Here is a 12,524-nt window from a genome sequence, read left to right as displayed (position 1 = left end):
GGTATACATACATACATACATATACACATGCAGGTATACATACATACATACATATACACATGCAGGTATACATACATACATACATACATATACACATGCAGGTATACATACATACATATACACATGCAGGTATACATACATACATATACACATGCAGGTATATATATACATACGCACATTCATACATACTGTTAATACATACACAAACACTTTTGTAAATACATACATAAGTACATACAGACATATGTACATACATACATATACACATACATGCATACATACTGTAAGTACATACATGCACACCTATGTAAATACATACATAAGTACATACAGACATATGTACATGCATGCATACATACATACATACATATACACATACACACATGCAGGTATACATACATACGCACATTCATACATACTGTTAATACATACACAAACACTTATGTAAATACATACATAAGTACATACAGACATATGTACATACATACATATACACATACATGCATACATACTGTAAGTATATACATACACACCTATGTAAATACATACATAAGTACATACACACATATGCACATGCACACATACATATACACATACACACATGCAGGTATACATACATATACACATACATGCATACATACTGTAAGTATATACATACACACCTATGTAAATACATACATAAGTACATACACACATATGCACATGCATACATACATATACACATACACACATGCAGGTATACATACATATACACATACATGCATACATACTGTAAGTACATACATACACACCTATGTAAATACATACATAAGTACATACAGACATATATACATACACACATGCAGGTATACATACATACATACGAACATGCATACATACTGTAAATACACAAACACTTATGTAAATACATACATACATATACACATACGCACATGCATACATACTGTAAATACATACACAAACACTTATGTAAGTACATACATACATATACACATGCAGGTATACATACATATACACATACGCACATGCATACATACTGTTAATACATACACAAACACTTATGTAAATACATACATAAGTACATACAGACATACATATACACATACATGCATACATACTGTAAGTACATACATACACACCTATGTAAATACATACATAAGTACATACACACATATACACATGCATACATACAAACAAACACAACTACATACCTATGTACAAACATACTACATAACGATTATGTAGTTAGCACAACAGCAAACTTTGTACTTGCAGGAGATATAACTCTGCTTGCATTATATAATCGTGAGGGAATCGCAGACATACTGAAAGGCGCAGCAGTTTTACAATATGTACTGTGTTTAGTGATAGCGCTTGTTTTCTTGTCACAAGTACGTAAGGTAAACAGGGACTGTAAATGTGACAAGCTATTTTTGTTTATGAAACCTGCACTAATCTTGTGTATAATGCAGGAGAACATGCAGCCTGTGTGCGTATCACACCTGTGTCCTCTGTCTCATGGTGCTACTAGGTACAGACATACAGATGATCTCACAGATCTGTACTATGTGCCGGTATTAGCTGGTGCCTGTGTACGTATCACACCTGTGTCCTCTGTCTCATGGTGCTACTAGGTACAGACATACAGATGATCTCACAGATCTGTACTATGTGCCGGTATTAGCTGGTGCCTGTGTACGTATCACACCTGTGCCCTCTGTCTCATGGTGCTACTAGGTACAGACATACAGATGATCTCACAGATCTGTACTATGTGCCGGTATTAGCTGGTGCCTGTGTACGTATCACACCTGTGTCCTCTGTCTCATGGTGCTACTAGGTACAGACATACAGATGATCTCACAGATCTGTACTATGTGCCGGTATTAGCTGGTGCCTGTGTACGTATCACACCTGTGTCCTCTGTCTCATGGTGCTACTAGGTACAGACATACAGATGATCTCACAGATCTGTACTATGTGCCGGTATTAGCTGGTGCCTGTGTACGTATCACACCTGTGCCCTCTGTCTCATGGTGCTACTAGGTACAGACATACAGATGATCTCACAGATCTGTACTATGTGCCGGTATTAGCTGGTGCCTGTGTACGTATCACACCTGTGTCCTCTGTCTCATGGTGCTACTAGGTACAGACATACAGATGATCTCACAGATCTGTACTATGTGCTGGTATAAGCTGGTGCCTGTGTACGTATCACACCTGTGTCCTCTGTCTCATGGTGCTACTAGGTACAGACATACAGATGATCTCACAGATCTGTACTATGTGCTGGTATAAGCTGGTGCCTGTGTACGTATCACACCTGTGCCCTCTGTCTCATGGTGCTACTAGGTACAGACATACAGATGATCTCACAGATCTGTACTATGTGCCGGTATTAGCTGGTGCCTGTGTATGTACCACACATGTGTCCTCTGTCTCATGGTGCTACTAGATACAGACATACAGATGATCTCACAGATCTGTACTATGTGCCGGTATTAGCTGGTGCCTGTGTACGTATCACACCTGTGCCCTCTGTCTCATGGTGCTACTAGGTACAGACATACAGATGATCTCACAGATCTGTACTATGTGCCGGTATTAGCTGGTGCCTGTGTACGTATCACACCTGTGCCCTCTGTCTCATGGTGCTACTAGGTACAGACATACAGATGATCTCACAGATCTGTACTATGTGTCGGTATTAGCTGGTGCCTGTGTACGTATCACACCTGTGCCCTCTGTCTCATGGTGCTACTAGGTACAGACATACAGATGATCTCACAGATCTGTACTATGTGCCGGTATAAGCTGGTGCCTGTGTATGTATCACACCTGTGCCCTCTGTCTCATGGTGCTACTAGGTACAGACATACAGATGATCTCACAGATCTGTACTATGTGCCGGTATTAGCTGGTGCCTGTGTATGTATCACACCTGTGTCCTCTGTCTCATGGTGCTACTAGGTACAGACATACAGATGATCTCACAGATCTGTACTATGTGCCGGTATAAGCTGGTGCCTGTGTACGTATCACACCTGTGTCCTCTGTCTCATGGTGCTACTAGGTACAGACATACAGATGATCTCACAGATCTGTACTATGTGCCGGTATTCACTGATGCCTTTGTACGTATCACACCTGTGTCCTCTGTCTCATGGTGCTACTAGGTACAGACATACAGATGATCTCACAGATCAGTACTATGTGCCGGTATAAGCTGGTGCCTGTGTATGTATCACACCTGTGTCCTCTGTCTCATGGTGCTACTAGGTACAGACATACAGATGATCTCACAGATCTGTACTATGTGCCGGTATAAGCTGGTGCCTGTGTACGTATCACACCTGTGTCCTCTGTCTCATGGTGCTACTAGATACAGACATACAGATGATCTCACAGATCTGTACTATGTGCCGGTATTCACTGATGCCTGTGTACGTATCACACCTGTGTCCTCTGTCTCATGGTGCTACTAGGTACAGACATACAGATGATCTCACAGATCTGTACTATGTGCCGGTATAAGCTGGTGCCTGTGTATGTATCACACCTGTGTCCTCTGTCTCATGGTGCTACTAGGTACAGACATACAGATGATCTCACAGATCAGTACTATGTGCTGGTATAAGCTGGTGCCTGTGTATGTATCACACCTGTGTCCTCTGTCTCATGGTGCTACTAGGTACAGACATACAGATGATCTCACAGATCTGTACTATGTGCCGGTATTGGCTGGTGCCTGTGTATGTATCACACCTGTGCCCTCTGTCTCATGGTGCTACTAGGTACAGACATACAGATGATCTCACAGATCTGTACTATGTGCTGGTATATGCTGGTGCCTGTGTACGTATCACACCTGTGTCCTCTGTCTCATGGTGCTACTAGGTACAGACATACAGATGATCTCACAGATCTGTACTATGTGCCGGTATTAGCTGGTGCCTGTGTACGTATCACACCTGTGTCCTCTGTCTCATGGTGCTACTAGATACAGACATACAGATGATCTCACAGATCTGTACTATGTGCCGGTATTGGCTGGTGCCTGTGTACGTATCACACCTGTGTCCTCTGTCTCATGGTGCTACTAGGTACAGACATACAGATGATCTCACAGATCAGTACTATGTGCTGGTATAAGCTGGTGCCTGTGTATGTATCCCACCTGTGCCCTCTGTCTCATGGTGCTACTAGGTACAGACATACAGATGATCTCACAGATCTGTACTATGTGCTGGTATAAGCTGGTGCCTGTGTACGTATCACACCTGTGTCCTCTGTCTCATGGTGCTACTAGGTACAGACATACAGATGATCTCACAGATCTGTACTATGTGCCGGTATAAGCTGGTGCCTGTGTACGTATCACACCTGTGTCCTCTGTCTCATGGTGCTACTAGGTACAGACATACAGATGATCTCACAGATCAGTACTATGTGCCGGTATAAGCTGGTGCCTGTGTACGTATCACACCTGTGCCCTCTGTCTCATGGTGCTACTAGGTACAGACATACAGATGATCTCACAGATCAGTACTATGTGCTGGTATAAGCTGGTGCCTGTGTATGTATCACACCTGTGCCCTCTGTCTCATGGTGCTACTAGATACAGACATACAGATGATCTCACAGATCAGTACTATGTGCCGGTATAAGCTGGTGCCTGTGTATGTATCACACCTGTGTCCTCTGTCTCATGGTGCTACTAGGTACAGACATACAGATGATCTCACAGATCTGTACTATGTGCCGGTATAAGCTGATGCCTGTGTACGTATCACACCTGTGCCCTCTGTCTCATGGTGCTACTAGGTACAGACATACTGATGATCTCACAGATCTGTACTATGTGCCGGTATAAGCTGGTGCCTGTGTACGTATCACACCTGTGTCCTCTGTCTCATGGTGCTACTAGGTACAGACATACAGATGATCTCACAGATCTGTACTATGTGCCGGTATAAGCTGGTGCCTGTGTACGTATCACACCTGTGTCCTCTGTCCCATGGTGCTACTAGATACAGACATACAGATGATCTCACAGATCTGTACTATGTGCCGGTATTGGCTGGTGCCTGTGTATGTATCACACCTGTGTCCTCTGTCCCATGGTGCTACTAGGTACAGACATACAGATGATCTCACAGATCTGTACTATGTGCCGGTATAAGCTGGTGCCTGTGTATGTATCACACCTGTGTCCTCTGTCTCATGGTGCTACTAGGTACAGACATACAGATGATCTCACAGATCAGTACTATGTGCTGGTATAAGCTGGTGCCTGTGTGCGTATCACACCTGTGTCCTCTGTCTCATGGTGCTACTAGGTACAGACATACAGATGATCTCACAGATCTGTACTATGTGCCGGTATTGGCTGGTGCCTGTGTACGTATCACACCTGTGTCCTCTGTCTCATGGTGCTACTAGGTACAGACATACAGATGATCTCACAGATCTGTACTATGTGCCGGTATTGGCTGGTGCCTGTGTATGTATCACACCTGTGTCCTCTGTCTCATGGTGCTACTAGGTACAGACATACAGATGATCTCACAGATCAGTACTATGTGCTGGTATAAGCTGGTGCCTGTGTATGTATCACACCTGTGTCCTCTGTCTCATGGTGCTACTAGGTACAGACATACAGATGATCTCACAGATCTGTACTATGTGCCGGTGTATAAGCTGGTGCCTGTGTACGTATTACACCTGTGCCCTCTGTCTCATGGTGCTACTAGGTACAGACATACAGATGATCTCACAGATCTGTACTATGTGCCGGTATTCACTGATGCCTGTGTACGTATCACACCTGTGTCCTCTGTCTCATGGTGCTACTAGGTACAGACATACAGATGATCTCACAGATCAGTACTATGTGCCGGTATAACCTGGTGCCTGTGTACGTATCACACCTGTGTCCTCTGTCTCATGGTGCTACTAGGTACAGACATACAGATGATCTCACAGATCTGTACTATGTGCCGGTATTGGCTGGTGCCTGTGTACGTATCACACCTGGGTCCTCTGTCTCATGGTGCTACTAGGTACAGACATACAGATGATCTCACAGATCTGTACTATGTGCCGGTATTGGCTGGTGCCTGTGTATGTATCACACCTGTGTCCTCTGTCTCATGGTGCTACTAGGTACAGACATACAGATGATCTCACAGATCTGTACTATGTGCCGGTATAAGCTGGTGCCTGTGTACGTATCACACCTGTGCCCTCTGTCTCATGGTGCTACTAGGTACAGACATACAGATGATCTCACAGATCTGTACTATGTGCCGGTATAAGCTGGTGCCTGTGTACGTATCACACCTGTGTCCTCTGTCTCATGGTGCTACTAGGTACAGACATACAGATGATCTCACAGATCTGTACTATGTGCCGGTATAAGCTGGTGCCTGTGTACGTATCACACCTGTGTCCTCTGTCCCATGGTGCTACTCGATACAGACATACAGATGATCTCACAGATCTGTACTATGTGCCGGTATTGGCTGGTGCCTGTGTGCGTATCACACCTGTGTCCTCTGTCTCATGGTGCTACTAGGTACAGACATACAGATGATCTCACAGATCAGTACTATGTGCCGGTATTGGCTGGTGCCTGTGTATGTATCACACCTGTGTCCTCTGTCTCATGGTGCTACTAGGTACAGACATACAGATGATCTCACAGATCTGTACTATGTGCCGGTATAAGCTGGTGCCTGTGTATGTATCACACCTGTGTCCTCTGTCTCATGGTGCTACTAGGTACAGACATACAGATGATCTCACAGATCTGTACTATGTGCTGGTATAAGCTGGTGCCTGTGTACGTATCACACCTGTGTCCTCTGTCTCATGGTGCTACTAGGTACAGACATACAGATGATCTCACAGATCAGTACTATGTGCCGGTATAAGCTGGTGCCTGTGTGCGTATCACACCTGTGCCCTCTGTCTCATGATGCTACTAGGTACAGACATACAGATGATCTCACAGATCTGTACTATGTGCTGGTATAAGCTGGTGCCTGTGTGCGTATCACACCTGTGTCCTCTGTCTCATGGTGCTTCTAGGTACAGACATACAGATGATCTCACAGATCTGTACTATGTGCCGGTATTCACTGATGCCTGTGTACGTATCACACCTGTGTCCTCTGTCTCATGGTGCTACTAGGTACAGACATACAGATGATCTCACAGATCTGTACTATGTGCTGGTATAAGCTGGTGCCTGTGTATGTATCACACCTGGGTCCTCTGTCTCATGGTGCTACTAGGTACAGACATACAGATGATCTCACAGATCTGTACTATGTGCCGGTATAAGCTGGTGCCTGTGTACGTATCACACCTGTGTCCTCTGTCTCATGGTGCTACTAGGTACAGACATACAGATGATCTCACAGATCTGTACTATGTGCTGGTATAAGCTGGTGCCTGTGTACGTATCACACCTGTGCCCTCTGTCCCATGGTGCTATTAGGTACAGACATACAGATGATCTCACAGATCTGTACTATGTGCCGGTATAAGCTGGTGCCTGTGTATGTATCACACCTGTGTCCTCTGTCTCATGGTGCTACTAGGTACAGACATACAGATGATCTCACAGATCTGTACTATGTGCCGGTATAAGCTGGTGCCTGTGTACGTATCACACCTGTGTCCTCTGTCTCATGGTGCTACTAGGTACAGACATACAGATGATCTCACAGATTATTATTATTATTATACTTTTTTTATTAAGCGCCAACATATTCCGCAGCGCTGTCCAGGGATACAATTCATTTAAATAAAACAATACAAGACTTGTAAGATACAGGACAAAATTTACAAACACATACAGGAGGGATTGAGGGCCCTATTCCCGTAGGAATTTACAATCTAGAAGGGTAGGAGGTTGGGAAACAGGAGGTGAGGACTGCAAGATTGAGAAGGATGTTAATACAGAGTTAGATGAGGGAAATGTTAGGTAAGTGAAATTAATTTATTATTGAGTTGGGTGGTAGGCTTCCCTGAACAGAAAAGTCTTCAGGAGGAAACATTTAAAGGAAGACAGATTAGGGCAAAGCCTGACAGCACGAGGGAGAGTGTTCCAGAGGGTAGGTGCAGCACGACAGAAGTCCTGCAGTCTAGCATGAGAGGAGGTGATAGTTGCGGATGCAAGGAGAAGGTCATTGTTGGATCTTAGTGGACAGGCTGGAGTATACTTGTGTATTAGAGAGGATAGGTAGAGGGGAGCGGCGTTGGTGAGAGTTTTGTATGTAAGGGTGAGAATTTTGAATTTAATTCTGCTGTGAATGGGGAGCCAATGAAGGGACTCACAGAGAGGTGCAGCAGATACAGATCGACGTGAAAGGCGGATCAGCCTGGCAGAGGCATTTAGGATGGATTGAAGGGGGGAGAGGCGGGAAAGAGGAAGGCCAGCGAGTAGGTTGTTGCAGTAGTCAAGTCGGGAGATAACAAGGGAGTGGATTATTTGCTTTGTGGTGTCAGCGCTCAGAAAAGGGCGAATTTTAGAAATATTGCGTAGATGATTGCGGCAGGATGTAGAAAGCAATTGGATATGGGGGATGAAGGATAAGTTTGAGTCAAGTGTGACTCCGAGGCAGCGGACTTGGGGCGATGGGGAAATGGTGATGCCGTCAACAGGGATAGAGAAGTCAGAAGTCGGCGTAGAGCTTGAGGGGGGGATAAGAAGGAGCTCAGTCTTGGACATGTTAATCTTTAGGTGGTGAGAGGCCATCCAGGAAGAAATACCAGATAAGCAGTTGCTGACATGAGAGAGGACAGAGGGAGACAGAGCAGGGGTGGAAAGGTAGATCTGGGTGTCATCAGCATAGAGGTGATATTTGAAGCCATAACTGTTGATAAGTTTACCCAGCGAAGAAGTATAGATGGAGAAGAGTAGAGGACCCAGAACAGATCCTTGAGGTACTCCAACAGACAGAGGTATAGGAGAGGAGGAGTCGCCGGCAAATGACACAGAAAAAGACCTGTGAGAAAGATAGGAGTGAATCCAGGAAAGAGCAGTGTCACAGAGGCCAAAAGAGCTAAGGGTCTGTAGGAGGAGGGGGTGGTCAACTGTGTCGAAGGCAGCTGAGAGGTCAAGTAAGATGAGTATAGAGTAGTGGCCAATATTTTTAGCAGAGAGAAGATCGTTTGTGACCTTGGTAAGGGCAGTCTCAGTTGAGTGTTTTGGGCGGAATATGGATTGCAGTGGGTCAAGCAAGGAGTTGGCGGACAGGAAGTGGGTTAGGCGATTGTAAACTAATTTTTCAAGGAGTTTTGATGTTAGTGGGAGCAGTGATATGGGGCGGTAGCTTTCAGGAGAATTAGGGTTGAGGGAGGGTTTTTTGAGTATAGGAGTGACTTTTGCGTGTTTGAAAGAAGATGGGAATGAGCCGGTAGAGAGAGATAGGTTGAAGATGTGGGTAAGAGCAGGAGTGAGGGTGGAAGATAGGGAGGGAATTAGATAGGAAGGGATAGGGTCGAGTGGGCAGGTAGTGAGGCGTGAGGAAAATAGTAAGGAAGAAACTTCATTCTCAGTGGTTGGATGGAAGTTACAGAGGGTGGCAGAGGGAGTAATTGGGCCTGTTGTTGGAGTATTGCAGGTTGGTGTTGGGATGTTGCTTCGGATAGTATGTGTTTTGTTTAAAAGGTAGTCTGCCAGGTCTTGAGCACTAAAGACAGGCGGGGGTGGTGGAGCAGGTGGGTAGAGGAGAGAGTTAAAGGTGGAGAAGAGTCGTTTAGGGTTTGAGGAAAGAGTAGATATGAGAGAAGAGAAGTAAGTTTGCTTGGCTAAGTGAAGGGCACAAGTGTATGAACGAAGAATAAACTGATAGTGTATGAAATCGGGTTCAGAGTGAGTTTTCCTCCAGACACGCTCAGCAGTACGGGAGCATTTTTGCAAATAGCGTGTTTGCTGAGCATGCCAGGGCTGTAACTGACGGCGTGGTGGTCTGCGCAGCTGGGGAGGGGCAAGTGTGTCTAATGCAGAGGAGAGAGTTTTGTTATAGTGGGCTGTAGCGAGATCAGGGCAGGTTATAGTGGAGGTGTGAGGGAGGAGATTTTGAATGATTTTTGAAAATTGGAGCGGATCCACAGCATGTGTATTTCTACAGGTGCGGGGGCGGGATGGAGAAGTGGGTTTAGCTGTTGCATTAATATTATAGGTGACCAGGTGATGGTCTGAAATGGGAAAAGGGCGACAGGTGGTGTCAGATATAGAGCAGAGGTAGGAAAATACCAGGTCGATGGAGTGTCCATCACGGTGGGTAGGGAATAGAGTGGATTGTAAGAGACCGAAGGAGGATGTGAGTGAAAGAAGTTTAGAGGCAGCAGGGGCAGATGGGTTATCAATGGGAATGTTGAAGTCCCCAAGAATTAGGGTTGGTATATTTGAAGAGAGAAAGTGAGGAAGTCAGGCAGCGAAGTTGTCAAAGAATTGGGAGGTTGGTCCAGGAGGGCGATAGATGACTGCCACTTTTAGGGATAGGGGGGAGAACAGACGAATACAGTGGACTTCAAAGGAGGAGAAGGAATGAGATGGGATTGGAGGTAGGTATTGATAAGTGCAGGAGGGGGAGAGCAGGATGCCAACACCGCCGCCACGTTTCTCGCCTTGCCTAGGGGTATGGCTAAAGTGAAGACCACCGCGTGTGAGAGCAGCAATGGAAACAGTGTCAGAAGGAGATAGCCAGGTTTCTGTAATTGCTAAAATGGTGAAAGCATTTGATATAAACAGGTCATGAATTGCTGTAAGTTTGTTGCAGACTGAGCGAGAGTTCCATAGTGCGCAGGTGAAAGGAGTGTATGCGTGTGGGATGCATTGGATGGAAATGAGGTTATGTGTGTTGCTTTTATTAGTTCTTTAAATTCTTGTCTAATTCTCAGTGCTGTCACTTAAAGATGGTCACTTAGACAGATGGAAGCTTAGAGAGATGGAATAATCTGCAAACGCTCAGACCCCAGCTAACGCTCTCCCCTAAATTTATAAGCCTACAGCAGACAGCTGAGTTTAATTGATTGGAGACAGGGAGATAAGTTACACCCAGGTGAGAAGACTAAGAATTGCTACAAGATCAGAGGAGTAGATTCAAGAAAGAAAATTGGGTGGAGATTAATTAATTAAGCAAAGTTTCAGATCTGTACTATGTGCCGGTATAAGCCTGTGTACGTATCACACCTGTGTCCTCTGTCTCATGGTGCTACTAGGTACAGACATACAGATGATCTCACAGATCTGTACTATGTGCCGGTATAAGCTGGTGCCTGTGTATGTATCACACCTGTGCCCTCTGTCTCATGGTGCTACTAGATACAGACATACAGATGATCTCACAGATCTGTACTATGTGCCGGTATAAGCTGGTGCCTGTGTACGTATCACACCTGTGTCCTCTGTCTCATGGTGCTACTAGGTACAGACATACAGATGATCTCACAGATCTGTACTATGTGCCGGTATAAGCTGGTGCCTGTGTATGTATCACACCTGTGTCCTCTGTCTCATGGTGCTACTAGGTACAGACATACAGATGATCTCACAGATCTGTACTATGTGCCGGTATAAGCTGGTGCCTGTGTACGTATCACACCTGTGTCCTCTGTCTCATGGTGCTACTAGGTACAGACATACAGATGATCTCACAGATCAGTACTATGTGCCGGTATTGACTGGTGCCTGTGTAGAGGGAATATTACCCTGACCCATATTACAGCTGTAACATAACGGCACAGTGTGGCCGCAGCAGTGGTGTCTGAGTATGTTAAAGGTTACAGGTCACAGGTCACTCGAGAGGGTAGTACCATGAACCCCTTGGATTCTGTGCTTTCTGGTATCTAAACAGTTAAGTCTAAACTGTAATCTTATCTCTAACCTCAAACCTTAACCCTTCTTACACCAGGATGTCTCAGTTTACAGGAGAGCCAATGTTGTGTTGTGATGACTGACGTATGCCACTCAGTGGTCACAACCAGCATTGCAATGTCAGTTTTATGGGACGTTACGTGAAGTATCTCAGGACAATTGATATTAAGGTAATTAAAGGGAAGCAAAACTAGAATACACACATATGCATTTCAGTTCTGAATAGAAGCATTTCTGCAGTATGTGAATGAGCTATTACTGTGCACAGAGCATATGCACATATGCCTTATGTACTCTCATTTAAAGGGCCATAATAGTCTAAAATGACGTGCTCTAATTCCTTAAAGCAAGTAATTGTAAGACTGTTGAGCTTGGACTAGGAGCATGTTAGATACCCACATGTGCTATTAGTGAGGCTTTGTTAGTAACAGACAAATGACCTGAGTAGCTGTTGCAGGGTGTAAGGAAATTATTAATTCTAGGATCGGAATAAAAAGCCATTTAGCTGGTTGTTTGCGCCTCCTGCTATTGGCGCCGGAAATAACGTATACAAATTGTTTGCTTTTCAGAGCAGTGTGGTTATGTGACAGATGTCTCACTAGATTAAAACACAACCAGTACTTTAAAG

The 12,524-nt window shown here is 44.8% G+C and overlaps 1 protein-coding gene across 1 annotated transcript in view; it reads left to right on the top strand.

Moving 5' to 3' along the window:
• SYNE2 (spectrin repeat containing nuclear envelope protein 2) overlaps nucleotides 1-12,524 on the top strand; it is a 799,180-nt gene that overhangs the window by 239,824 nt on the left and 546,832 nt on the right. The gene's annotated exons all lie outside the window — the stretch shown is intronic.

The sequence above is a fragment of the Bombina bombina genome, chromosome 1 (assembly GCF_027579735.1).
Source record: "Bombina bombina isolate aBomBom1 chromosome 1, aBomBom1.pri, whole genome shotgun sequence".
Classification (NCBI taxonomy): Eukaryota; Metazoa; Chordata; class Amphibia; order Anura; family Bombinatoridae; genus Bombina; species Bombina bombina.
Note: the sequence above shows the minus strand (reverse complement) of the source record. Positions and strands in the feature narration are given on the sequence as shown.